The sequence below is a fragment of the Jaculus jaculus genome, chromosome 7 (assembly GCF_020740685.1).
Source record: "Jaculus jaculus isolate mJacJac1 chromosome 7, mJacJac1.mat.Y.cur, whole genome shotgun sequence".
Taxonomy (NCBI): Eukaryota; Metazoa; Chordata; class Mammalia; order Rodentia; family Dipodidae; genus Jaculus; species Jaculus jaculus.
The window spans coordinates 109945363-109973166 of NC_059108.1; the positions used below are offsets into that span (position 1 = coordinate 109945363).

At 41.8% G+C, this 27804-nt stretch overlaps 1 protein-coding gene across 4 annotated transcripts in view; it reads left to right on the forward strand.

Moving 5' to 3' along the window:
• The window catches only part of Fbxo34 (F-box protein 34), a 62379-nt gene that overhangs the window by 19777 nt on the left and 14798 nt on the right, over positions 1-27804 (forward strand). For 3 of the 4 annotated variants that reach the window (XM_045155068.1, XM_045155072.1, XM_045155071.1), the window contains exon 2: positions 24903-25044. The gene's annotated coding sequence lies outside the window, so the exon portion shown is untranslated. Of the gene's footprint in view, positions 1-23733; positions 23754-24902; positions 25045-27804 lie in introns of those variants that run through there. The other variant, XM_045155070.1, reaches the window with a different exon arrangement.

Sequence of the window (27804 nt, forward strand, 5' to 3'; positions counted from 1 at the left end):
TTCACAGGCAAGCGCTTAACCGCTAAGCCATCTCTCCAGCCCCATGGTCTGAACTTTTGAGTGCAGGTCTTAGTTTAAACTCTTCGTGTTACTCTGTCCTGAGTGTTGGAAGCTCAGCTCCCAGCAACTGATGGCTCCTTAGCAGCCAGAGCTAGTGTTTCTGGCCAGCCCTCTGCAAGCGCTCCAGTAGCTAGGACCACTTGTTCCTGTACTTTGTCATTGTCCTGTAATCCTGCATCCCTTCCCTTCACACAATGCTCAGTTCTCTGCAGCCCTTTGCCTTTCAGTCTCAGTTCTTGGGAGTCCTTCACCCTCTTCAGTCTCTCTAATGGCCTCTTAAGAACTCTTCTTCTACCTTCTAGCTGTTAGGTATGCTTGGGGCTAGTAGCTTTTGGTTTTATCTGCTGTTAGTACAACTAGCTTAGACCATTTTACCAGAGGCAGAAGAGCATGAATAGGCAGCAGAACTAGGAAAATCCCTGAACTAGGGTTTTGGGGGCTTATGTTGCAGCACAAGACAGAGTCCTCTGGACTGATCCTTAGAGAAGAGTGCTGTGTATAAAGCCAACCAGCATACAGTCTGTGGTCTGCTAACCACAAACTTTTTTTTTTTTTTTTGAACTTTTTAAAAAATTTTTATTTATTCATTTGAGAGCTACAGAGAGAGAAAGAGGGAGAGAGAGAGAGAGAAAGAAAGAGAGAGAGAATGGACACACCAGGGCCTCCAGCCACTGCAAACGAACTCCAGACTCATGCGCCCCCTTGTGCATCTGGCTAACGCTAACCACAAACTTTTTGTGAAGGCCTAGGCTGCACAGGGTGATGGAACTGCCTGTCCTGGCTGTCATACACTGGGGAGGTACTCCTCCACAACTAGAGTGGGGACTTTTAAAAAGATTATTTACTAGAGGGTGAATGTACATGAATGAATGAATGAATACGGGCACGCTAGGTCCTCTTGTCATTGCAAATGAATTCCAGACAAATGCACCACCATGTGCATCGTGGTTAAATGGGTTTTGGGGAATTAAACCTGAGTCTTTAGGCTTTGCGGGCAAGTGCCTTAACTGCTAAGCCATCTTTCCAGCTATAGAGTGGGGACTTTTACATGGTGGTTATAGTTGGGTCATCTGAAGCTGTCTTGGAAGCAAAGCATTGGCTTCTTCCCTGACCATTATGCCAGACTCTGGTTAAAGCAAGTCTTGGGGATATTTGGCTGAAGGGAAGTCTTTCTGGGTAGCATTGGGACATTTAAAGCAACCATGGCTTGCAGTCCTGGGGACTGCTCAGTGGGTCCCTAGAGAAGGTAGTAGCTTTGTGGCTTCTTTGGAAGTGATTGGGTTGAGGTTGATGAGTGCTGCCTGAGTTTGATGAGATCTCAGGAGCAGCAGCGGTGTCTCTCACAGCCCAGTCAGAACTGGTCTTGTGAACATGACAGTGAAGCGTTGGATTCAGCCTTGGCCTCTGCCACATCTCTTATGTTGTCATGCCATGGGCGCAGGGTTTGCCAGCTGTCATTCAAGCAGCCAAGCCTCTAATTTTCCAATCCCTGACAACTTCAGTAGTTTCAAAGGAAGAGAATTAAGAAGAAACACTTATAGCCAACATAAATGTAAAATTAACATACTCTAGTCAAATGTCTTAACAGAAAAAATAACATGTCAACTTGTTTCTGTAGTACTTGCTTAGTATGTATGAGATCTTGTGGGTTTTTTTTGGGGGGGGGTTCTGTTTTTGGTTTTTCGAGGTAGGGTCTCTCTCTAGCCCTGGCTAACTTGGAATTCACTGTGTAGTAGTCTTAGGGTGGCCTCACAGTGATCCTACTACTTCTGCCCCAGAGCACTGGGATGAAAGACATGCGCCACCACGCCTGGCTTGAGACCCTCGTTTTTTCTCTTTTAATTTTTTTTGTTTATTTTTTAAAATTTATTTGAAGGCGACAGAGAAAGAGGCAGATAGAGAGAGAGAATGGGCGTGCCAGGGCCTCTGGCCACTGTAAACGACCTCTACATGTGTGCACCCCCTTATGCATCTGGCTAACGTGGGTCCTAGAGAATCGAACCTCAAACTGGGTTCATTAGGCTTCACAGGCAAGCGCTTAACCGCTAAGCCATCTCTCCAGCCTGAGACCCTAGTTTTTATCTCCAGCACCAAACATACTCACACACCATACCACTCAAATACACATGATGATGTATGTGTGCGTACTCTTTTTTTTTTTTTTTTTTTTTTTGAGGTAGGATCTCATTTTAGCCCAGGCTGACCTGGAATTCACTGTGTAGTCTCAGGATAGCTTTGAATTTGTGGCAATCCTAGTACCTCTGCCTCCCAAGTGCTGGGAGGTAGGGACGGGGAGAGAATGGACACGCCAGGGCTTCCAGCCACTGCAAATGTACTGTAGATGTGTGTGCTGTCCTGTGCATCTGACTTACATGGGTCCTGGAGAATTGAACCAGGATCTCTGGCCTTAACTGCTAAGCCATTTCTCCAGCCCTACTTTTTATTTTGTCTTATTTGTTTATTTGAGGGGGAGAGAGGCAAATAGAGAATGGGTGTACTAGGGCCTGTAAGCCACTGCAGTTAAACTCTAGACGGTGTGCCACTTTGTGCACATGTGAGACCTTGCAAACTTGTGTCACCTTGTGGGTTTTGGAGAGTCAAACATGGGTCCTTAGGCTTCTCACACAAGCTCCTTAACTGCTGCGCCATCTCTCCAGCCCAGTAAAATAATTATTTAAAAATAATTGCTAGCTGGGTGTGGTGGTGCATGCCTTTAATCCCAGCACTCAGGAGGCAGAGAGAGGTAGGAGGATCGCCGTGAGTTTGAGGCCACCCTGAGACTACAGAGTGAATTCCAGGTCAGCCTGGGCTAGAGTGAGATCCTACCTTGAAAAACAAGACAAAACAAAAAAATAATAATTGCTTAGTGCTTTGGATTTCACTATAATTAGCTAAGTGGAACTAGAAAAACTATATGGGAGCATGCTTGATTGGCTACCCTGAGGAATGAAAGTGGTAGCTTCTGGCATTTTGTTGCCTGGGCCTTCCATCATTTTACTTGTATTAAATGTTTGTGGAGTACCCAGTGCTTTACAGTTCTAGTACCTGAATGTTTGGACCAGTTTTTGCTATTGATGTTTCTGAATTGTATATTTTTAAAAATTATATATCACATGTAGCATCCAGTGCGTATATTTTAAGTTTACAGGTTATATAAGATTTTTTTTAACCTCTGTGCTTAAAAAAACAGTCTATATTTAGGTGTCTGTGACAGGAAATAAGTCTTTCTTGAACATTGCTTTTCAATTAGTAAAAATTTTATTGTATAAAGGAGAGAGGGCACTTAGCACCGGCATTAGAATCATTTTTTCCTATATCCTATTAGCTAATTCCGAGATTGTTAAATGCGGTATCCACCCATTTCATTTGGCGACAGTCTCTGCTCTCATGAAAGTAAGACTGATTGTTCTGAATTGCTTGTATATGTACTTTGGCACAGCATGAAGGTACCCATAATAACACGGCCATTGTCTTTTAAGCAGCCTGCAGTTACAGCTACAAATAAATGGGTGCAGCAAGAGAGCATGACAGGTTCTGCTCCCAGTACTGTGCAGGTCTGCTTTGTCGTCCTCTCCAGCCTTTGTGTTCCCTGAATCACCTGTGTATCTGTACAGAATTCAGTCAAGTAAAATGGTTTGTGTTTATCACTGTATCATGGGTACAGTTGATCATTTTGATTTTTTTTCTTTTGGTTTTCTGAGGTAGGGTCTTGCTGACCTGGAATTAGTCTCAGGTTGGCATTGAACTCACAATGATCCTTCTACCTTAGCCTTCTGAGTTCTGGGATTAAAGGTGTGTGCCACCATACCTGGCTTGATGTTATTTATTTATTTTTGAGATAAGGCTCTACTATGTTATATTGCCCAGGTAGATTTCAGCCTCTTGGACTGGCCTGGCCTGGCCTGCCTCCTTCTGAGCCGCCTGTAGTACAGGTACTGGCCTCCATACTGAGCTTCCATTTGAATCCCTTTCATGGAGGTATGGAGGCAAGCAGAGTTGAGTTGCCTTTTTGTGGACCTCAAGTGCCCTATTTTGTGGACATTTGTTTTTAATTGTTTTTGTACTAAAGTATTTAAACAGCTCTGTGTGACTCTTGTCCTTTAAATGTTTACTTTTATCTGGTTTAGAAGTTTCATTTCTTTTTCTTTTCTCTTTGATTCTTTTCCTCCCTCTTTCTTCCCTCCCTCTCATTCTCCCTCTCTCTCTTTCTTCTTTCATTCTGGATATTGCTAATTAACTCTGGTTCTCCTGTATCTTGCTGTATACATCAGACTGCCCTTGAACCTGTGGTGATCCTTCTACTTCAACCTTCCAAGTACTGGGATTGTAGGTGCCAGCATGTCTGCTCTCTGTTATAATTTGGTTACTTATTTATCTTTTGGTTTTATTAATTTAATTTTATTATTATTATTATTTTTTGGTTTTCAAGGTAGGGTCTCACTCTAGCTCAGGCTGACCTGGAATTAACTCGGTATTCTCAGGGTGGCCTCGAATTCACAGCAATCCTACCTCTCTGTCTCCTGAGTACTGGGATTAAAGACATGCGCCATCACGCCCGGCTTTTTGTATTTTTGAGGTAGGGTTTCACTCTAGCCTAGGCTGACCTGGAATTCACTATGTAGTCTCAGGGTGGCCTTGAACTCATGGTGATCCTCCTACCTGTGCCTCCTAATTGCTGGGATTAAAGGTTTGTGCCACCACACCCTGCAAATGCATGCAACACCACGCCTGGCTTTGCCCTCTGTTATAATTTTAGATGATGATGTCAAGTGATGAAGAAGTAAATATGAAATATGCACTGAGCAGAAACCAGAAAGGTTTCCTTGGTACTTCAAGAGGTTATTTGAATGACATATTCTGAGGAAGGATGCATATGACCTTCATGGCAGCTTTTGTGACTATTAACATTTGTTTTCATTTTACTGGGGAAAATGTGGCTCAGAGAAAAAAAGCATTTTGCCTAGAATTGTAGGCACAGATCTCATAATAAAGCCTGTTCTTTTTGTTCTGCACATACAATCTTTATGATTTTGTTTTCAGTATTTGGGACTGAACTCAGCTTTTCCTTCCTAGGCAAGCATTCTACCACCAAGGTTAATCCTCAGCCCCTTTGTCCTTTTCCTTCCATCCCTCCCATTTTTTCTCTCCTTCTTAATCTCTCTTTCCTATTTTTGTAATTTGGGTGTATTTTTTGGTTTGTTTTTACTTTGAGAGACCTCTTTCTAGGGTTAGCTTGCCCTTTTGCAGAGCCGCTGGATGACAGAGTACTGAGCATAGCCTGGTGTGGTGGTGGTCACCTTTGACCCCAGCATTGCTGTAATTTTGATACCAGCCTGGAGCTATGAGTTCCAGGTTAGCCTGGGCTTGAGTGAGACCCTACCTTGCAAACAAGGACAGAATTTGTTGATAAAATTGTATACCAAAAAAGAGAATAACTTATCTTTGATTTCTCAAGAAATTAACTGGTAAAGGCCTTGCCTTTAAGGGTATGGAGATATAGTTAAATGGAATTTTTGTTTGTTAGTTTGTTTTGAGGTTGGGTTTCACTATCCCACGCTGACCTGACATATGTAGTCTCAGGGTTGCCTCCAACTCATGCCAGTCCTACCTCTGCCTCCCAAGTGCTGGGATTAAAGGTTTGTGCCACCACACCCTGCAAATGCATCTTAAAAATATTTATATTTTTATTTGTTTGAGAGAGAAGGAAAGAGAGAAAGAATGGGTGCACCAGGGCATCCAACCACTGCAAATTAACTCCAGACACATGTACTACCTTGTGCATTTGGCTTACATGGCTCCTGGAGAATTGAAAGTGGTTCCTTTGGGTTTGCGGGCAAGCACCTTAACTGCTAAGCCATCTATCTCTCCAGCCTTTTAATTTTTTTTATGTTTTTATTTCTTTGGTTTTTCAAGATAGGGTCTTACTCTAGCCAAGGCTGACCTGGAATTCACTATGGAGTCTCAGGGTGGCCTCAAACTCATGGCAGTCCTCCTACCTTTGCCTCCCGAGTGATGGGATTAAAGGCGTGTGCCACCACGCCCGGCTTCTCTAGCCATTTTAAAAAAGATTTTTATTTATTTATTTATTAAATGCACAGTGAAGGAAAGAACAGGCACACCAGGGCCTCTAGCCACTGCAAATGAACTCTAGACACATGCACCACCATCTGGCTTACATGGGACCAGGATAATTGAACCTGGATCATTAGGCTTTGCAGGCAATCGCCTTTAACCACTAAGCCACCTCTCCAGCCCCAAATGGATTTTTAAATTTGCTGAAATTATGGTTATTTCATTATCTTCATCTGGTACATGATAAAACTGAGGTACAAGTGGTAACTAAATTTATTTATTTGAGAGGGGGGGGGGGAGGCAGAGAAAGAGGCAGAGAGAGAATGGGCACGCCAGGGTCTTCAGCCACTGCAGACAAACTCCAGATGCATGCGTCACCTTGTGCATCTGGGTTATGTGGTTCCTGGGTAATTGAACCTGGGTTCTTTGGCTTTGTAGGCAAGCACCTTAAACTGCCAAGTCATATCTTCATCTCTGATACTAAATTTTTTTATCTTGAAGTACATTTTTCTTAATACAATATTGTGTTAATGATGACTAGATATGGGATCTGATTTTCAGAAGAAAAAGGTAGTTTTTGATATAGGCCCTTGCTCTAGCCCAGGTTGACCTACAATTCACTGTGTAGTCTCAGGGTGGCCTTGAACTCAAGGCGATGATCCTACCTCAGCTTCCCAAAGTTGGGATTAAAGGTATGTACTAACAGTGCCTGGCCCACATCCAACTTTTTTTTTCCATTTCTTTTTTAAACTATATTTCTTTATTAGAGATAGCGAGCACCAGGGTCTCTAGCCACTGCAAACGAACTCCAAATGTATGAACCACCTTGTGTATCTGGCTTACCTGGCTCTGGGTAGTTGAGCCTGCGTCCTTAGGTGTTGTAAGCAAGTACCTTATACTGACACTGAGCCATCTCTGTAGCACCCCACATCTAGCTATTTTTTTTTATTATTTTTTATTTTTTTTAATATATATTTTTTTAATTTATTTATTTGAGAGCGACAGACACAGAGAGAAAGATAGAGGGAGAGAGAGTGAATGGGCACACCAGGGCTTCCAGCCTCTGCAAACGAACTCCAGACATGTGTGCCCCCTTGTGCATCTGGCTAACGTGGGACCTGGGGAACCGAGCCTTGAACCGGGGTCCTTAGGCTTCACAGGCAAGCGCTTAACCGCTAAGCCATCTCTCCAGCCCAAGATTTTTTATTTTTATTTATTAGAGACAGAGAGTGAGAGTGGGAGTGAGTGAGAAGGGTCATGCCAGGGCCTCTGGTCACTATGAACGAACTCTAGATGCATGTGCCACCATCTGCATATGGCTACATGGGATCTGGAGAATTGAACCTGGGCCTTAGGCTTCACAGGCATGAGCCTTAACCGCTAAGCCATCTCTCCAGCCCCCACATCTAGCTTTTTGTGGGTAATGGGGAAATTGAACCCCAGGCTGGCAGGTTTTTCAAGCAAGTGCTTTAAACACTGAGCCATCTTCCTAGCCCCTATAGTGACATCTTTTCTCAGAGAGAGATAGAACTTGACATGATTTCTGGAAAGTTATTTTATCACAATTGGTTTTCTTATGTGAATATATCTGTAAGAACATACACTTTGTTTTAAAATATTCTGAAAAGAGGGTGTGGAGATAGCTTAGTTGGTAAAGTGCTTATTTTATAAGCATGAGGGACTAAGAAGTTTGATTCTACTTCTTATACTGGATATGGTAAGAGACCTGTAATCCCAGCATTGGAAAGGTAGAAATATGCCAATTCTTGGAGGTCACTGGCCAAGCCCAATTGGTAAGGTCCAGGACATTGAGGAATTCTGTTTCAAAATGAGATAGCTGGGGGCTGAAGGAATGGTTTGTGGTTAAGGTAGTTGCCTGCAAAACCAAAGGACCCTGGTTAGATTCCCCAGGACCCAAGTTAGCCAGATGCACAAGGGGTCGCACACATCTGGAGTTCACTTGCAGTGGCTCCAGGCCCTGGCATGCCCATTCTCTCTCTCCCCCTCTTTCTCTGTCATATAAATAAAGAAATAAATAAATAAATAAATATAAAATGTTTTTAAAAAAGGTGGATAGCATATCTGAGGTTGACAGTTCAGGTTGTTCTCTGGCTTCCATGTGCACTTGCCTGCACGAGCACACACCATGCATTGACACATGCATACATACACACGCAAAAAAAATGCTCTGAGAAAAGCCTTTATTTAATGCTAAAATAATTTATGGCACAAAACATGATTAATTTGCTTAGGTTGGTTATGGTTATGGTTATGGTTGATGGAAAAAACACATTTTCTTTAACTACTGTTTAACTGCTATTGGGAATGGGGGTGCTGTGTTTGGCGTGTGTGTGTAATGTGCATCTGTGATTTGTATGTGTGGGTGTGCATGCTCATGTGTGTATGTGGAGGCCTGAAGTGGGTGTTGGTTGTCCTCTACCTTAGTTTTTTCTTTTTTTTTTTCTTTCTTTTTTTTTTTTGGTTTTTTGAGGTAGGGTCTCACTCTGGTCCAGGCTGACCTAGAATTAACTCTGTAGTCTCAGGGTGGCCTTGAACTCACGGTGATCCTCCTACCTCTGCCTCCTGAGTGCTGGGATTAGTTTTTTCTTTTTTTAAAGGATTTTATTTTTATTTATTTATTTGACAGAGAAAGAGGGAGGGAGAACAAAAGAATGGGCGCAGCAAGGCCTACAGCCACTGTAAACGAACTCCAGACGCGTGCGCTCCCTTGTGTATCTGTCTAACATGGGTCCTGGGGAATCGAACATAGGTCCTTTGGCTTTGCAAGCAAATGCCTTCACTGCTAAGCCCTCCCTCCAGCCCTACCTTATTTTTTTTTTTTGATTATTATTTTTGTATTTTCAAGGTAGAGTCTCACTGTAGTTCAGGATGACCTGGAATTCACTGTGTAGTCTCAGGGTGGCCTTGAGCTCACAGTGATCCTCTTACCTCTGCCTCCCGAGTGTTGGTATTAAAGGTGTGTACCACCACGCCCGGCTCCACATTTTTATTTTTTTAAAGATTTAATTTAATTTATTTATTAGAGACAGAGAGGGGTGGGAGGGAGAGTGAAATGGGCGGGCCAGGGCCTCTAGCCACTGCAAATGAATTCCATATGCATGTGCCACCATGGGCTTATGTGGGACCTGGAGAATTGAATCCGGGTCCTTAGGCTTAGCAGGCAAGCTCCTTAGATAAGCCATTTCTCTAGCCCTCCTTATTTAAAATTTATTTTTTGTTTGTTTATTTATTTGAGAGCAAAAGTGGTGGGGGAAGATAGATAGATAATGGGTGTGGCAGGCCCTCCAGTCACTGCCAATGAACTCCAGATACGTGCGCCCCCTTGTGCATCTGGCTTTGGCTTACGTGGGTCCTGGGGAATCAAACCTTGAACTGGGGTCCTTGGGCTTCACAGGCAAGTGCTTAACTGCTAAGCCATCTCTCTAGCCCCACCTTATTTTATTTTTTTGAGATAAGCACTCTCACTGAGCCAAAGCTCACTAGTCTAGCTATCCAGTGAGCCGTAGAGATCCACTTGCTTGTGTTGGTACTGGGAATCTGAACTCTGGTTCTCACTCTTGCCATCTCCGCAGCCCCCAGAATCTGTGCTTGGTTATGTAGCATCCTTCAGAAACTGAGTAAACTTGATAAAAGCCAATAGTGATGGCAAAGATAAATTTGTGATCATTTGCCTTATTTATTTCTTTTTGCTTTTATTTATTTTTGTATCTATTTTAGATATACTTTAAAAAATTATTTATTAGAGTGAGAAAGAGATAGAGAGAGAGAGAATGGGCACATCAGGGCCTTCAGCCCCTGCAAACGAACTCCAGAAGCATGTACCACCTTATGCCTCTGGCTTACATTGTTCCCGGAGAATTGAACCTGGGTTCTTTGGCTTAAGCAGGCAACCTCCTTAACTGCTAAGCCATTTCTCCAGCCCCAGCTACACTTTTTGTACGAATTAAATTTGTAAGCATTTGTTCCATTTGAGGAAAAGACCTCCTATTTGAGGTTATCTGCTGTTGATTTTGCAAGCCGGAGGACTAGCTTGCCAAGAACAAAAGTTACCCACATAACACATGTTCTGTACAAAGTATTTCTGAAACAAAGTCATTTGAGAGGCTGCATCATCATCAGGCCATGTGCTGCTGAGCTTGTGTGTTTGCTTGTTTGACAGTAATTCATGGATTAACAGTTTATAAGGAAGGGAATAGTAAAAAATTCTCAATATTAATAAGAGTTAAGAATATTCAGAAAACTCAGTAGCTTTGCTTAAAACTGTACTACTGGAGTTCTGTCCTGTGGTGAGCTGAATATTCCATTGGTAATGAGTGCATTTATCTTTAGATTGGGTAGGGCGGGACTTGCATTCCCAAAGTTACAATGAGTTTCCAGATCCTTATCAGCCAGTATTAGGAGTGAGTATTTTTTAATAGTTATAATGAGGTAGCTATTCCCAGGTGGAGACTTAGTCACTGGCAGGATTGTCCCAACTCTGAAATAATTTGAGAAAACTCACTATGGAAAAAGCTAACTATTTAAAAAAACAAAACAAAAACTTCAAGCTGAGCTGGGCGTGGTGGCTCATTCCTTTAATCTCTGATGAGTTAAGAGGATCACTGAGTTCAAGGCCATCCTGGAACTATCAAGAGTTCCATTACAGTCTTTGCCACAGTGAGACCCTACCTTCAAACAGCAACCACAAAGGGCTGGAGAGATGACTCAGCAGTTAAGGGACTTGCCTGCAAGCATAATGCAGTACCCATGTAAAGCTGAAATGGGGAAATTGGGCTTCTGGGGTGCTTCCTGGAACCCAAGCCTTGATTTCATATCTGCATACTAAACAAAGAATTGTCAATTCCAGATTCAAGAGAATGATTTTTAAAATACCACATTGCATTCAGATTTTACAAAGGAGTGGTGAAAAGGGTAAGGCTGAGAGGTACATACAGGGAAATAAAAAGTGGGGAGAAGTACACCACATGGAGCCCCATAGCCCATGTGGTTTACATGTAGCTCAGGAGTCCATGTGAGCTGATGAATCTGGGAAAAAAACATGGAAGAAAGTTCAGCAGCTCCTGCCATATGGGGAGCTGGAGGAGATAAAGAACGCATGTGGAGAGTAAGGGCTACGGGTCCCTCCTGGCTGGGCCTGGGCTAGGGCCTAGACACCCAGCAAAGGGAAAAGCCCACAGCTGGAAGTTCCCAAGAGATCAGAGAGCCTGCCCTCCCCTTGCAAAGATATTTATAACCTTAAGGTGGTGGGCTGTCTTTTGGTTAGGGTTAGGGGCTGACTCAGGAATAGATTAGCTGAATTTGACAGTGTTTAAATCATATGAAAGACCTCCCTCCCAGGAGGAGGGGTCTTCTTGACTATTTGTGGAAAAACAGTACTATGGAACTAGGCAAGAGATAAGAGAAACTTTTCTGCCCTTTTTATATCTTCAGGAGTCTAGTCACCCTACCCTCCTTTGTCAAAGCCAGATGCACAAAGTGGCACGTGGAGTTCCTTTTCCATGGCTGGAGGCCCAAGGACACTCTTTCTGTTTATTTCCTTCCTTCCTTCTGTCGCCCCTCCCTCACGAGGTAGGGTCTCATTCTAGCTGACCTGGAATTCACTATGTAGTCTCAGGGTGGCCTCAAACTCATAGCAGTCCTACCTTTGCCTCTGGAGTGCTGGCATTAAAGGCATGTACCACCACACCCAGCTCCATTCTTTCTTTCACTATACCCCCTTCTTTTTTCTCTGCATGCAGATGGATCAATCAAAATATTTAAACAAAAAATCTCAAGCAGCTGTTTTGTTTTTTTTTTTGTTTTTTTTTTTTGTTTTTAAGGGTTGATGAAAAACCAGGCAAATTTCCCTGAAGTCAGTGAACTTCTTAGAAGGCAGAATATTATTTAAGCATTGTACTGTGAATGTAAAGTTTGAATAAGATTAAGTTAGTAGCAGCCACTAATCTGGATATATTTTCTCTATATAAATTAGCAAATTTACTTTGACTACAAAAAGAAATTCTGGTAGCTTGTTTTTGATGTTTATTTAAGAGAATTTTTTAGTTTGTTATTTTCAAGGTAGGATCTCACTCTAGCCAGGCTGACCTGGAATTCACCATGTAGTCTCAGGTAGCGTTGAACTCATGCAATTCCCTTCCCTCTACTTCCCCAGTGCTGGGGATTTAAAGGCGTGCGCCACCATGCCTGGCTAAGACAATTTTTTTTTTTTTTTAGTTTTTTTTTCTTTATTTGAGAGAAAGAGAGAGAGAGGCAGATAGAAAGAATGGGCACACCAGGACCTCTAGCCACTGTATACTCCAGACGCATGTGCCACCTTCATGGGTATTGGGGAATTGAACCTGGGTCCTTAGGTTTCACAGGAAAGTGCATTAACCATTAAGCCTTCTCTCTAGCCCTGAGAGAAATTTTTTTAAAAATTTTTATTAACATTTTCCATGATGAGAGAAAATTTTAAGTAGCATTTTATGTTGTGAGAACATTTTGCTGGTGTTAGGGTAGAGTGTTGATGAATTAATTTATAGGTTGTATTACCATAACCCTAAGGTTTACTTACTAATATACAAAGTAATCTTTAGTTTCGTTAGCTAGAAAGAGGTTGGATTAAGATAGGTTTGAGTATGCTAAATCAATGTTAGAGCGAGAGGGAAAATTTGTACATTATGGTTTCTCCATGGCTGCTTGACTACCAGCCTAACGAGCTATAAAGCTTTGCTTAGTTTTCCTTAAACCCAGAAGTGATTCTATACCTAACTCAAGCAAATCAAATCACTCTTAAAGGAATAAATGAAAACATGTGTGGCAGCCTTGGCTGGACTGCAATCTGTCTGCAGATTGGCTCTGATTTCTGTGCTAAGAAAATTGCTCCTTCAGTATGGTGCCCATCACTCACCGTCATCCAGTCTGGAGATGAACAGATAGGACTGCATTTACTATCTGAGTTGTGTCCTATAAACTCAGGCTGTGACAACCTAATAACTAGATATGAATCGACTTGAATGCTACATGAAGATATAAATAGAAACAAATAGTGTCCCAGTTTAAAATAAAAAAATACTTCATTTTGCCATTTATTTTTTCATACTAAAAACTGAGTTTGGGTTGGGGAGGTGGCTCAGCAGTTTCAGGCACTTACCTTGCAAAGCCTCACCCACATAAAGACAGATGTACAAAGTGGCACATGCATCTGGAGTTCATTTTCAGTGGCTGGAGGCCCAGGTGTGCCCATTCTCTCTCTTTGTGTCTTTCTTTCCCTGCTCGCAAATAAATAAATAAAAATATTTAAAATAAACTTGAAATTTAGTGTTGGGAATAATAAAGGTATGAGAGAAAATGAAATTGCTGTCACTTTAGTTCATATTAATCATGTTTGTCATGTCCATGTCTCAAGCTTATGTGGAAAGTCTCTCTTTGTAATGCTTGAAAGAATACCCATTTATAAGGAGAAACTAGTATGAAATGAGTCATTTGAGTACCTACTTCAGGTAACTACAAGATAATGACATATCTCTTTTCATTTAGGTAAGTTAGATTGGGGATCATATAACAAAAAATTCCGAAAACAAGAGTTGGAGTTATAGAAGATTTGGAATATCAGATAGGCCCAGTTACTTTTTTATTTAGGTAATATATTTTTGACACAGAAAATTTAGAAATTACTACAAATTAAAGAAAACAATATTGGGAGTTTTTTTTTTTTGTTTGGTTTTTCGAGGTAGGGTTTCACGCTAGCCTAGGCAGACCTGGAATTGACTATGTAGTCTCAGGGTAGCCTGAACTCACAGTGATCCTCCTACCCTTGCCTCCCGAGTGCTGGGATTAAAGGTGTGTGCCACCTAGCGCCACTGTGATCATGCCCCAGACACCAAGAGTTTAAGGGAAAATAAAAGTGAACCTGACTGCAACAGTAAAGTTGGTACTAAGAGTGGTGTCATTGCTGCTTGAAACCTGACTGTGTCTTTGGCCTCTTGGAGTTGATTTTCAAGAGGAATGTGGAAGGATTTGAAACCTTGGCCTAAGAGACGTCTTGCTGTGTTGTAAGTGGAGGTTGATGGACTATTCTGGTCAGAGTTGAAAGACCTGAATGCAGTAAGAACTATGGACTGTGAGGGTTGGCTTATGAGTGTGAGAAAGACCTTTGATTGGACTGGGCTAGAGGCAGTTTATATGAGAGGCTTGCTGTTATGCCCATTTCCTGAGAAGTTGTGCAGGGTTGCATTGCATAGAAATGGACTTGTGTGAGCAGAGGGATATGACACAGTAAAAATGAAATCTTTGGGTGAAACTGCTGTCTGTTCAGCTGCAATTGAGAGATTGCAGCCATTGAGATTGGGCCAGCTAAACTCCATTAGAGTGACAGGAAGAATGCAGAGTCTTTTGAAGGGGGCTGAATGCTCAAGGAGTGTCCTGATCTTTCCAAGTCTGCTTTATTCCCTCCTGGATTAACAAATTGGCACCCTATCTGGTATTATGGAGTATAAGAAATGCAGGAAAGAGAGTCATTGAGTTTACAACATGGTCTTGTGTTTTGGAAACAGCCATGGGCAGTGTGAGAATGGACCATGGGTTGCAGTGGAGATTAAGGGGAGATGCCCGGAGCATGAGATGGCTGCTAAGGAAAGCTTACAGCCCTGGATGAAGTTTTCCAGGACTGTGATTAGCCTAGCTGGAGGGTTAGAATTGGAACTCCAGAGACTTGTTGCTAGTTAGTATTATTGGACTTGGAGATTTGTCAAGAGCAGAATGTGGTGGTTTGATTCAGGTGTCCTCTATAAACTTAGGTGTTCTGATTGCTAGGTTCCCAGTTGATGAAGATTTGGGAATTACCTCCTCCAGGAGGTGGTGTGTGGGCTTATGGGTGTCATAGTTTCCCCTTGCCAGTGTCTGGCACACTATCCTGTTGGTGTTGTCCACCTGATGTTAGCCAGGAGGTGATGTCCACCTTCTGCTCCTGCCATAGTTTTCCCCTGCCATCATGGAGTTTCCCCTCGAGATTGTAAGCCACAGTAAACTTTTTTTTCCCCACAAGCTGCTCTTGGTCAGGTGATTTCTGCCAGCAGTGCGAACCTGGCTGTGTTGCCCAAGGCTTTAGAGGCATATTTTACTTTCTAGCTATTCTTTTTTAAAAATATTTTTATTTATTTACAAGCAGAGAAAGATACAAGAGAGACATACAATAGGCATGCCAGGGCCTCCTGCCACTGCAAACAAACTCCTGATGCATGTATTACTTTGTGTATCTGGCTTTAGGTGGGTACTGGGGAATTGAACCTGGATCTTTAGGCTTTGCAGGCAACTGCCTTAACTGCTGTGCCATCTCTTCAGCCCCATATTCTGGCTATTCTTGCTGAGTGTTTAAGACTAGATAAGTAGCAAAAATCCTACTCCTCCCCCCTGCCTTACTTTATTTAATAGAAAGTAGCAGAGAGAGACAAGGGGTAAGAAGGGGCATGCCAGGGGCTCCAGCCGCTGAAAACAAACTGCAGAAGCATGCACTACCTTATGTATCTGGCTTATGTGGGTCCTGGGTAATCAAACCTTGGTCCTTTGGCTTTGCAGGCAAGCACCTTAACTGCTAAGCCATTTCTCCAGCCCCTAACTATATATACATATATATGTTAAGGCCAGTTGCTGCCCTTTAAGTGAGGCTTTTTTTTTTTTTTTTTTTTTTTTTTTTTTTGAGGTAGGGTCTTACTCTAGCTCAGACTGGCCTGGAATTCACTCTGTAGTCTCAGGGTGGCCTCAAACTCATGGTGATACGCCTACCTTTGCCTCCCAAGTGCTGGGATTAAAGGCGTGCGCCACCACGCCCGGTTGAATGAGACTTTCTTAGGGACCTGAGAGGAGCTCTGTGGCTTTCTCAGCATTAGTGTCATCTGCTTGGAAGTGTCAGGGCTGTGCTGATCATGTGACTTCCTGTGGAAGTATTAAGGATTTATTCCTCTACTATGACTCTTGGGCAGACTATATGTACATACATTGGTTGGAATCCAACCTCTGGATCTCCATGAAGTCTGCTCAAGAGAACAGGTGAGTTATCAGAGCTGTGGATCCTCTAAAGAGTCCCATTGTCTCCTGGAGCTTGCTTGATGTAGGGTCAAGGACCAAAATAATATTGGTTACCCTTTCTATTTTATTTTTTAAAACTTTGGTTACCCTTTTTAGATTGGTTTTTACCTGCTACATATGGTTATTGATGCTCAGAAAGAAAAGTATGGATATTGGCATAGCTGAATGGGATGGTAACATCTGTTAAGTTCTCTGGTGATATGGCAAGGCCTATTCTAAACACTAGAAAGCATGTATCTTAGTTAATGTTTGTAAGTACAGGGAGAGTATGCTAACAGGCCCAGAGACTTTGTCTTTTGGTTTTTCAAGGTAGGGTCTTGCTCTATCCCTGGCTGACCTGAAATTCATTATGTTGTCTCAGGCTTGCCTCAAACTCACAGTGATCTATGTCTGCCTTTAAAAATTATAGTAATCTTTAAGGTGGGCACCATGGCACACACATCGGTAATTCCAATACATGAGCGCTAGGGCTGAGGTAGGAGAACATGAGTTTGAGACTGGATTTAGGCTACATAGTGAGGCTCTGCCTCCCAAAACTAAACAAAACAGCCCCTAAACTTGAAGGCAAGAAAATTTGAAGCATTTAGTGTTTAGCCATAGTCTTTGTTAAAACTTCTGTAGAAACTGGGGTACTGTTGAGATGGCAGATGGCTGTGACAAAATGGGAACATGTCAACTAAAAAGAGACCAGTGTGGGTTAAATCATAATTAAAAATACCTCTGTGCTTCACCAAAATATTTTTCCTTTGGGGTAACTATTAATGTTATAATAATTCTCTTCCTATTCATTTTCGACAAATACCAAAGAATAAAATTAGTAGACAAAAGAAAATGACTAAGGATTGTTTTGGAATTTTTAAATTTATTTTTATTATTTATTTATTTTGAGAATCAGAGACAATGGGAACAACCTCAGGGTGTTTCCCCTCTCTTTCTACCTCCTTTTTTTCTCTTAAAAAAAATTTTTTTTTCCCCCCAAGGTAAGGTTTCACTCTAGCTCAGGCTGACTTGGAATTCACTATGTAGTCTCAGGGTGGCCTCAAACTCATGGTGATCCTCCTACCTCTGCCTCCCCAGTGTTGGGATTAAAGATGTGTACCACCATACCTGGCTTCCCCCTAAATATTTATTTATTTGCAAATAGAGACGGGGAGAGAGACACACAGAGAATGGGCATGCCAGGGCCTCCTTCCACTGCAAACGTATTCCAGATGCATGTCCCACCTTGTGCATCTGGCTTTATGTGGGTACTGAAGGAATCAGATCTAGTCCTTAGATTTAATTTAAATTACCACTTTATTTATTTGTGAGAGAGGGGAGAGAATGAAAGAGGGAAAGGGAGGGAAGGAAGGTTGGTTGTGTCAGGGTCTCCTGCCATTGTAAACAAACTCCAGATGCATGTGCCACTTTGTGTATCTGGCTTTTACGTGGGTACTGAGGAATCTAACCTGGTCTGCCTTACTTTGCAAGCAAATGCTTATAACTGCTGAGCCATGTTTCCAAATTTTGGAATTTCTTCATTCAGAGAATAGGCTTTCTGAAATAAGAGAATCTTAAAGATAATTCCTAGTAATAAGGACTTTTTATTTTTCCTCAGTGAATTGTCAGAAAATAGGTCTTACTTCTCAGGAATATCTGGTCATCTTGTTGGAATGATATTATCCATAGATGTTTCACAGTAGGGAATACTTCGTGCATCCACTTTTCTCCTGTCTTCCTGGAAGGAATGGGTACCTCCACTTTCGTACTGTCCTTGCACAGCTGTCTGGAAGAGGCATATATGATTTTTTTTTTTTCCTTGAGGTAGTTTGCAGCATTTCTACTTCTTCTGATGCTTAGGTCCGTGTTAAGCCCAAGCAGATTTTCATCACTTAAGTTTATTTTTATTTGAGATACACAGAGAATGGGCATGCCAGGTCCTCCAGTTGCTGCAAATAAACTCTAGATGCATGTGCCACTTTGTGTATCTGGCTCACATGGGATCTGGAAAATCGAATCTTGGTTCTTAGACTTCACAGAAAAGTGACTTAACAACTAAACTATCTCTCTAGCCCTCATCATATTAAAAAAAAAATTATTTATTTATTTGATGGGGTGGGAGGTGGGTGAGAATGGGTGCATGAGGGCCTCTAGGTGATGCAGATGGACTCCAGATGCATGTGCTACTTTGTGCATCTGGCTTATGTGGGTCCTGGGGACATGAACCTGGGTTCTTTGGCTTTGGAGGCAGGCACCTAAACTAAGCCATCTCTCCAGCCCGTTAATCATTTCTTTTTTTCTATTTTTCAATATTTTATTTTTATTTATTCATTTGACAGAGAAAGAGCAGGAGAAAGAGAAGAGAGTATGTGTGAATGGGCATGCTAGGGCCTCCGGCTACTGCAGATCAACTCCAGGTGTATGCACCCCGTTGTGCATCTTGCTAATGTGGGTCCTGGGAAATTGAACATGGGTCCTTTGGGTTTGCAGGCAAATGCTTTAACTGCTAAGCCATCCCTTCAGCTCCCTGTTCATCATTTCTTTTTTTTTTTTCTTTTTAATTTTTTTCTCAAATTTTATTAACATTTTCCATGATTATAAAAAATATCCCATGGTAATAGCCTCCCTCCCCCCGCCCACTTTCCCTTTGAAATTCCATTATCCATCATATCCCCTCTCCATCTCAATAAGTCTGTCTTTTATTTTGATGTTATCTTTTTCTCTTTGTATAATGGTCTTATGTAGGTAGTGTCAGGCACGGTGAGGTCTTTCTGCCACCTCTTCTGCATTAGACCCTGAGCCTTGGAAGTTGTGATTGAGATGTTACTGAGTACTCCAGTCACTTCTTTCCAGCACTATGATACCTTCTGAGTCATCCCAAGGTCACTGCCATCTGGAAAGAGAAGATTCTCTACCCTAAGTGAAGTTAGCGTTAAGAGAAATGCTTTACTGGGCAGTTTGATAGCATAGTATATACACTTATCCAGACATCAGCAGATGTTACACCCCTGGGGCTCATAAGTTTTCAGTACCAGGGCTGTATTCCCCCCTTCCCCATGGAACGGGCCTCCAGTCCAGCTGGAGGGTAGTTGGTTTCCACCATGACAGACGTGCCACTATTGCACCCGTTGGCTCATTTGGCCTGGCTGGCCAACTATAAGGCTTGCAGTGTCCACTGTTGAGTATCTTCACTGGTGCTATCTCTCCCATTGAACTATATGTAGAATGACTTCTTCCAGCTTTCCGTCAGCTGGTCTACATGGAGGAGGTTATTGTTGATAATTTCTTCAGTTGTGTAAATGAATCCTTTTATTTCTAGACTGGCACCATTTGTATTCAATCTCTTGTAAAGCTGTAAAGGGAATGTTTTTGGTTTTGGGGGAGGTTTCGAGTTAGGGTCTCACTCTAGCCCAGGCTGACCTGAAATTCACTATGTAGTCTCAGGGTGGCACCGAACTCAGCGGTCCTTCTACTTTTGCCTCCCAAGTGCTGGGATTAAAGGTGTGCGCCACTACACCAGGCTGGGATCTGTTTTTATATTCAGAAGATTTTATCTACTAGTAGTTTTGTCTCATGGGCTTTTTTCCTATTTATACTTGGTGTTTTATTTTTATTTTTTATTTATTTGAGAGTGACAGAGAGAGAGAGGGAAGGAGGGAGGGAGGGGCAGAGAGAGAGGGAGAGAGAATGGGTGTGCCAGGGCCTCCAGCCACTGTTAATGAACTCCAGATGCATGCGCCACCTTCTACATCTGGCTTACATGGGTCCTGGGGAATCAGGCCTCAAACTGGGGTCCTTAGGCTTCACAGGCAAGCAGTTTTTTGTTTTTTTTTCTCCTCGAGATAAGGTCTTACTCTAGCTCAGGCTGACCTGGAATTCACTATGTAGTCCCAGGATGGCCTTGAACTCACAGTGAACCTCTTAACTCTGCCTCCTGAGTGCTGAAATTAAAGGGGTATGCCATCATGCCCTGTCAGTAGCCTATACTTGACTCTACCAAGTAATCTTTCTAAGGAATTGGCAAACTGCTTTTAGGGTGGAAAAGTAAACTTGGACACATAAGTCACAAATTCAAGCTGTTTCTGAGACATGATTATTGTTAATTATTACCTATAGAATTGAAAATAAGTAAAAAGGGGCTAGGAAGTAGAAACTCTGGGTGAGGAAGCTGTTTATCATTTCTTTATCCATGTTTCTCACTTCTAATCTCCTTGGTTTTCTTTCCTGATAGTTTCTGTGGTACTTTTCTCCTCCCTGTGACAAAATACTTGAGGGAAGCAATTTAGGGTAGGATTTCCTGTGGCTCACCATTTCATGGTGGTGGAGCAGGAGGCTGCTTATTCCCATCTCCAGGGATCTGGAAGCAGAGCTGCACTGAGCTATTTATAACCCCTAAGTCCCACCCTTTACCCTACATCTGCCAGCTAAGTCCTGTTTTCAAAAGGTTCTACAACCTCCCAAAACAGCGCCACCAACTGGGATCAGCTGTTGAAACACAGGAGCCTGTGGGCACATTCAGAGGATGACAGGATGCTACAGTTTTGCCATCTGCTGTTCTGACATTGAAATCTGAGCTGTGCTATCAGATTCTCCCTTGTGGTTTGTTTTGTTAATCAGTGAAATACTCAGGGTTGTCAGTGTGAACTACGCATGCCTTATAATTGATTTAGAACTTAGCATGTTGGTGTGTTCTATTAAAGTAGTTAATAAAGTATATTGCTTCATTTATAAATATAATTGACATTGCTATAAAAAGAAATAACCAGGACATGATTATAGACCACAGTTTGGCTGTATTTTTTAGCATAAGCTCCAAAGATAGAAGACTTTTTATGCTTCTTGGTGTTCTTTTTCTAATTTCAGTGTTTTAGGAATCTGCTCATCAGACATTTTATTAGTGCTGATATTTAAAAATCTATAGAAACATGACCCTGCACAGCTGTGTTTAGCATATTAAAGAGTCATGGGGAGAGTTTACAGTGTTTCTGGTTAACAGTTAGCATGGGACTTTGAAAATGAGGAGGAGGTTGCCCAACGCCTAGCTGATTCCCTGCATGTATAGATTGTTCTGTTCTTGAGATTTTTAACAATCATGAAGTTTACTTTTACTCTAGATAAAGAGATAGTATTTAAGCTAAAGAACTTTGTTGTGATGTGTTTTCATAAGGCTATTTAGTAGAATTTAAAATTTGATATTGCAAAGGACTGTTTTAAGTAACTAGAGTGCTGAGGAAATAGCTGCTTATTCAAGCCAAAGTTTGTTTGTTTGTTTGTTTTTTGCTTTGTACAGAAGTAACTGAGATTGAGTGACTATGGCTTGATGCCATTCTGTTTCTTCACTTCCTTCACATCTCATCTGTGAGGAAACAGGGCACAGATCAAGGAGTGATGGGCAGAATTACCTGATCGTCTCAGCTTCCTGTGCTGTTCAAGTCCTGTTAATCAGATCCTTAGAATGTTAACTTAAGACACTTTTGCCCTTTGGCAGGTGTAAGTTCTTATGTTTGGCCTTCATTCACTCTAATAAATGCTTTTATGGGGAAATATGCATACTCAATGAAAGAGAAGAAAAAGATCACCCCTTCCATTAAAGAACATACAGATTAACTGCCCCAGGGTAGTATGAGGATTGCTGTGAGTTTAAGGCCACCCTTAAACTTCATAGTGAACTCCAGGTCAGCCTGAGCTAGTGAGACCCTAACTCAGGAAAAAACAAACAAAAAAACCCTATATGGTTGTGCTTAGTAACTGCTAATAACTATATCATTAATAATGTTTTAATACTGTAATTTCCTCCTCCATGAGTGAATGTGAGTAGCAACTACTTTTGTTTTAAAGGACTTACAGGATACTTTTATTTATTTATTTTAAATATTTATATTTATTTGCAAGCAGAAAGAGGGGCTGGAGAGAAAGGGACAGGAGAGGAGAAAGGAAATGAACATGTGCATCTGGCTTTCCATGGGTACTGGGGAATTGAATACAGGCTTGGCAGGCCTTTAACTGATAAGCCACCTCCCCAACCCTAGGACACCTTTAAATAGCAAAGTTTCTTAAATTTAAGTGTTTAATTTACATTCATTTACCATTCCTTAAACCTTTGAAAGTTAAGAACACTTAGACAAGATAGATTCAGGAACTAACTAGACTGCTTGGTTACATTATAAAATGAGATATTGAGATTTGTGTTCAAAGGTTAGATTGATTGAGCCAGCCATCTTGGTGCATACTGGAATTCCAGCAAATAAGAAGCAGAAGACAAGAGGATCTCAACTTTAAGACCAGCCTGCCCTATAATGCACCCCTTTTCAAAACAAGAGCAAACAAAAAATTTGATTTTACTTAGAAAAAAATGATGGGAGCTGGAGAGATTGCTCAGTTGTTAAGACACTTGCTTGCAAAATCTGATGGTCTGGGTTCAGTTTCACAGTACCCACATAAAAGATGCATAAGGTGGTGCATGCGTCTGGAGTTGGTTTGTAGGGGCGGGAGGCCCTGGGACACTCATTCTCCTGCCGTGGGCTCTCCCTCGTTCTCCCCCTCCGCCCTGTTCTCCTTCCCTGCCACATCCTTGCAAAAACAAACAAACAAACTTTTTTCTTATGCTAGCACTCAGGAAACAGAGGTAAGAGGGTCTTCATGAGTTAAAGGCCACCCTGAGACTACATAGTGAATTCCAGGTTAGTCTATCTCAACCCTATCTCTAAACAACAAAAACAAACAAAAACTCTTTTTAAAAAAAGGGGCTGGAGTGATGGCTTAGCAGTTAAGGTGCTTGCCTGGGAAGCCTAAGGACCCATATCTGACTTCAGATCCCATGTAAGCCCAAGCCCAGATGCACTAGGTGAGACCCTACCTAGAAAAACAAAACAAAACAAACGAACAAAAAACCATCAAATATATACATGTGTATATGTATGTGTGTGTGCTGGATGGATTGGTATAACTCATTGTCCTCAAGTTTTGAGTTCTTTTTATTTGATTTTCTCAAATGTCTGCTTTTCATCTTTTTTTTTTTTTAAGATGCCTTGCGATTTATTTCCTGTTTGGTTTTTTGCAAGGGGTGTGGTATGGAGTCAGAATTTACATTGGTGCCCCATGTCTGAACCAGGAAGAGATACCACATCAGATAGCCTGGGGCATAGTGGAGAAGGACTTAAGGTGACTTTCTGTAGAGCCACCCCACCCAGGGAGCCTCTCAATCTATTTTCTGTCTCCACATCTGCCATCCTATAGCTCATCAGGGCACATCCAGTGTTCTCTAACATTTGTATGTATTTCTCCTTTTTAAAAACTAGTAATTATGGAAACTTTCAAATACATGCAGAAATAGATTAGCAAACTCTAAATCAGTTATCACGAAACTTGGCAGTTTATCAATCTCAGAGCCAGTCTTGTCTGATCTATATTCAAATCATTTCTTTGGCATTATTATTTTATATTTTGTTTTTCAGGTAGTGTCTCGCCTTAGTCCTGGCTGACTGGATTCAAGGTGAAAGAAACAAACTCACACAGCAGTCCTCCTACCTCTGCCTCAGAGTGCTGGGATTAAAGATGTATGCTACCACACCTGGCTTTCAGTATTATTATTATTAATTATTTTAGTTTTCCGAGCTAGGGTCCCACTGTAGCTCAGGTTGACCTGGATTCACTATGTAATCTCACAGTGGCCTTAAGCTCAACAGCGGTCTTCTTCTACCTCTGCCTCCCAAGTGCTGAGATTAAAGACATGCACCATCATGACCAGTTTCAGCATTATTTTTTATAGAAAATTTCAGACATTAATTTTTCTCTAAAACCATTTCAGGACATATCTCTAAAAATGAAGCCATGCACACATAAATCCAAAAACATGGAAATGGTATATTTAGTTGATCATTGTCATCTACTTTTCTTTTTCCTTTCTTTTGTTTGGGAAGTGTGGGCAAGACACAAATCTTGCTGTGTAGCTCTGGCTGGCTCCAACTAGTTGTAGGCTTCCTGCTCAGTTTCTGAGTGTGAGGATTACAGGCCTCCCTCCCCATCCCCTTCCCCCCAGGGCCACACTGGATGAGTCTCTACATGTATGAGTACTCTCACCTCTCTCTCTCTCTCTCTCTCTTTTTTTTTTTTTTTTTTTGGTTGGGTTTTCCGAGGTAGGGTTTCACTAATCTAGCCCACTCTGACCTGGAATTCATTATGTAGTCTCAGGGTGGCCTCGAACTCACGGTGATCCTCCTACGTCTGCTTCCCAAGTGCTGGGATTAAAAGCGTGTGCCACCACACCAGGTTCCAGCTCAGTTTTAATGAAATGCCTGAGTCTATGGGGCCAGACCCTCAAATTATCACTTTCAAGCTACCATACTAGTCGAGCAATGTTTTAATTTTTTTTTTTAATTAGGAACTTTACTGTGTGAACATACTACATATTGGTCATATTCCCATTGAGAGACATACATATTTTATGGTCCCTCTCCCAGCTCCCATTCTACTTAAAGTTGTCCTCAGGGGGGTTCATCAGTATTCACTTTCACTGTGGGTTATCTGCTTCGTGGGAAGGAATTTGTACTTGGTACTGAGAACCAAGTTAGAAGCAGATGGTTTGGAAAATCATAAACCCCAGAGGGAAGCTCCCTCTGTTCTTGGCTCATATGTTTATCCCTTTTGATCCCATTCTAGGTTAGCAATGTTTGTTTGATAATGGATTTTTGTTTCTCTTTTTACAGGTCCTTCATTTTGGAAATGTCAAAGATGTGCCCTTTGTGTTTCAACCAGTCACCTTGGATGTAAATAAACTCAGTTCCTTTTACTTCGTTGAAAGAAATCAAGAGACCCTACCTAGACAAATCTCCGAACCCTTCATTCCAGGTAAGTTATTGAATGCAAGCAGCAGGGTATAACTTTTTACTAGGACTGACATCCATACTGCTGGACTTAACAGCTCCTTTCAGTGCAATTCCTTCCTAGGATGTTCTGCTAGATTCGAGACTTCATAAAGTAAGCAAGTCAGCCCTAGTGCAGGTGGTGCAGGTAATGGGAAGTGATAGTCACATCTTCCAGCTCAAAATACAGAGAAGTTTGTTTCCCTTTGCTTTTGTGTGTGTGTGTGTGTGTGTGTGTGTGTGTACACACTGGGGTCTCTTGTGCAGCAAGTGAATGCCTGTTCTGTTTTATGTGGGTGGCTGGGGAATTTAAAGCTTTGTAAGTAAGCACCTTTAACCACTGCGCTATCTCCAAGGTCCCTGTATCTTCATGTCCAGCTCTATATTGTTTTCTTTCCCTAGACATAAAAACAAGCTATTATTCTTTCATTTCAAAACAGTTGGCATAAGGGCTGGAGAGATTGCTTAGTGGTTAAAGTGCTTGCCTACAAAGACTTAAGGACCCAGGTTGGACTCCCCACTCCCCACATAAAGCCAGATATGCAAGGTGGCTCATGTGTCCCGGAGTTTGTTTGTTAGAGGGCCTGGCACACCCATTCTCTCTTACTCTCTCTCATAAACAAAATAAGTAAATATAAAAACCTGTTGCTAGAAAGCTGAAGTGCGCGTGTTGCTGGTGGAGTGAAAACGAGCGCTGCTGGAGACTGGGTGGCCAGGAACCACCCAGGCATAAAATTCCTCACACTCTGCCTCAGGAATTTCACTTGAGGAAATCTTTCCTAAGGGCATAACCTGAAGTGCAAAAGTGATACTATCCACGAAAATATAAAATATATAATGTCCAGGGCAGGAGAGGAAAATTGTGGCACTTAAACATTTATAGATGATAGGTTTGAATGCCATACAATAGCATGGGAAATACCTACTTCTGATAAAAAGTTCAACATTGTATGTATAATATGATTATAACCATGTAAACTAATATACAATGACAAAGAAATTCCCTTGAGTTGGACTTGTAAAAGGCTCCTTAATTCTTTTCTTCCTTTTTTTAATTTCAAATCTCTATTAACAACTTCCATGATTATAGAAAAAATCCCGTGGTATTACCCCCCCTCCTCCCACTTTCCCTTTGAAAGTCCATTCTCCATCATATCCCCTCCCCATCTCAGTCAGTCAGTCTTTTATTTTGATGTGATGATCTTTTCCTCTTCTTATGATGGTCTTATGTAGGTAGTGTCAGGCACTGTGAGGTCATGGATATCCAGGCCATTTTGTGTCTGGAGAGAGCACGTTGTACGGAGTCCTACCCTTCCTTTGGCTGTTAGATTCTTTCTGCCACCTCTTCCACATTAGACCCTGAAGACCGTAATTCTGACCTCTTTTGACATTCTAGAATTATGGAAAGCTGGTTCTAAAGGCCCCAAATTGGGGCTGGAGAGATGGCTCAGTGGTTGAAGGCACTTGGCTTGCAAGGCCTGCTGGCTCAGTACCCGTGTAAAGGCAGATGGACAAAGTGGTTCCTATGACTGATACCCTTAGTCTGTCCTTACAAATAAATACAAATCAGTTTTTAAAAAAGGCTCCAAATTTACCCTGAAATTACCAATTCTACATTCCTTGTTTTAAGTTACTGCCTTTTCTATAAGGCCCTAGGAATTAGTGCATGAGTAGTCACATTCTATAGGATAGGATGATTATATAGTTACAGAGCTGCACAGATGAAGACGGTCTTTGTGCATTCAAGGAATACTTTTATATGAGAGACAGAGCAAACATACAAGGTTCAGTATTCTTAGCAGATAAAATGACAGTTTGGGTGCCTACTGCATTGTGTGTTTTTGGTTTTTCTTTTTACATATTTTAGTTTATGAGAGAGAGAGAGAGAGAGAGAGAGAGAGAGGGAGGGAGGGAGGGAGGGAGGGAGGGAGGGAGGGGCAGATAGAGAATGGGCACACCGGGCCTCTTGCCACTGCAAATGAACTCCAGACACATGTACCACCTTGTGCATCTGGCTTTTGGGAGTACTGGGGAATTGAACTTGGGTCCTTAGGCTTTGCAGGAAAGCACCTTAACTAAGCTATCTCTTCAGTCCTTTTTTTTTTTTTTTTTTTTTTTTGGTGGGAAGGTTCTTGAAGTAGGGTCTTGCTCTAGTCCAAGCTGACCTTGAATTCAGTATATAGTCTCAGGGTGGCCTTGAACTCATAGTGACCCTACTACCTCTGCCTCCCAAGTGTTGGAATTAAAGGCGTGCACCACCACACTTAGCTGTTTTTAACTTTCTATTAACAATGTCTGTGCATACAGGCAATATACCATGATAATAATCCCCTTCATCCATCCTCCCTTTCCCCACCTCCCAATGTTTGTTTTTTTTTTAAATTTGTGTGTGTGTGTGTGTGTGTGTGTGTGTGTGTACATGAATGTTAACAAGTACACCAGGATCGCTTGCTGCTGTAAATGGATGCCCATCTGGCTTTATGTGGGTGACTGGAGAACTGAACCCAGGTTTGTAGACTTTGTAGGCAAGTGCCTTTAACTGCTAAGTCCTTTACTTTTTTTTTTTTTCTGTTTTTTTTTTTTTTTTTTCTAAAATTTTTTTTAAATTTATTTATTTGAGAGTGACAGACACAGAGAGAAAGACAGATAGAGGGAGAGAGAGAGAATGGGCGCGCCAGGGCTTCCAGCCTCTGTAAACGAACTCCAGACGCGTGCGCCCCCTTGTGCATCTGGCTAACGTGGGACC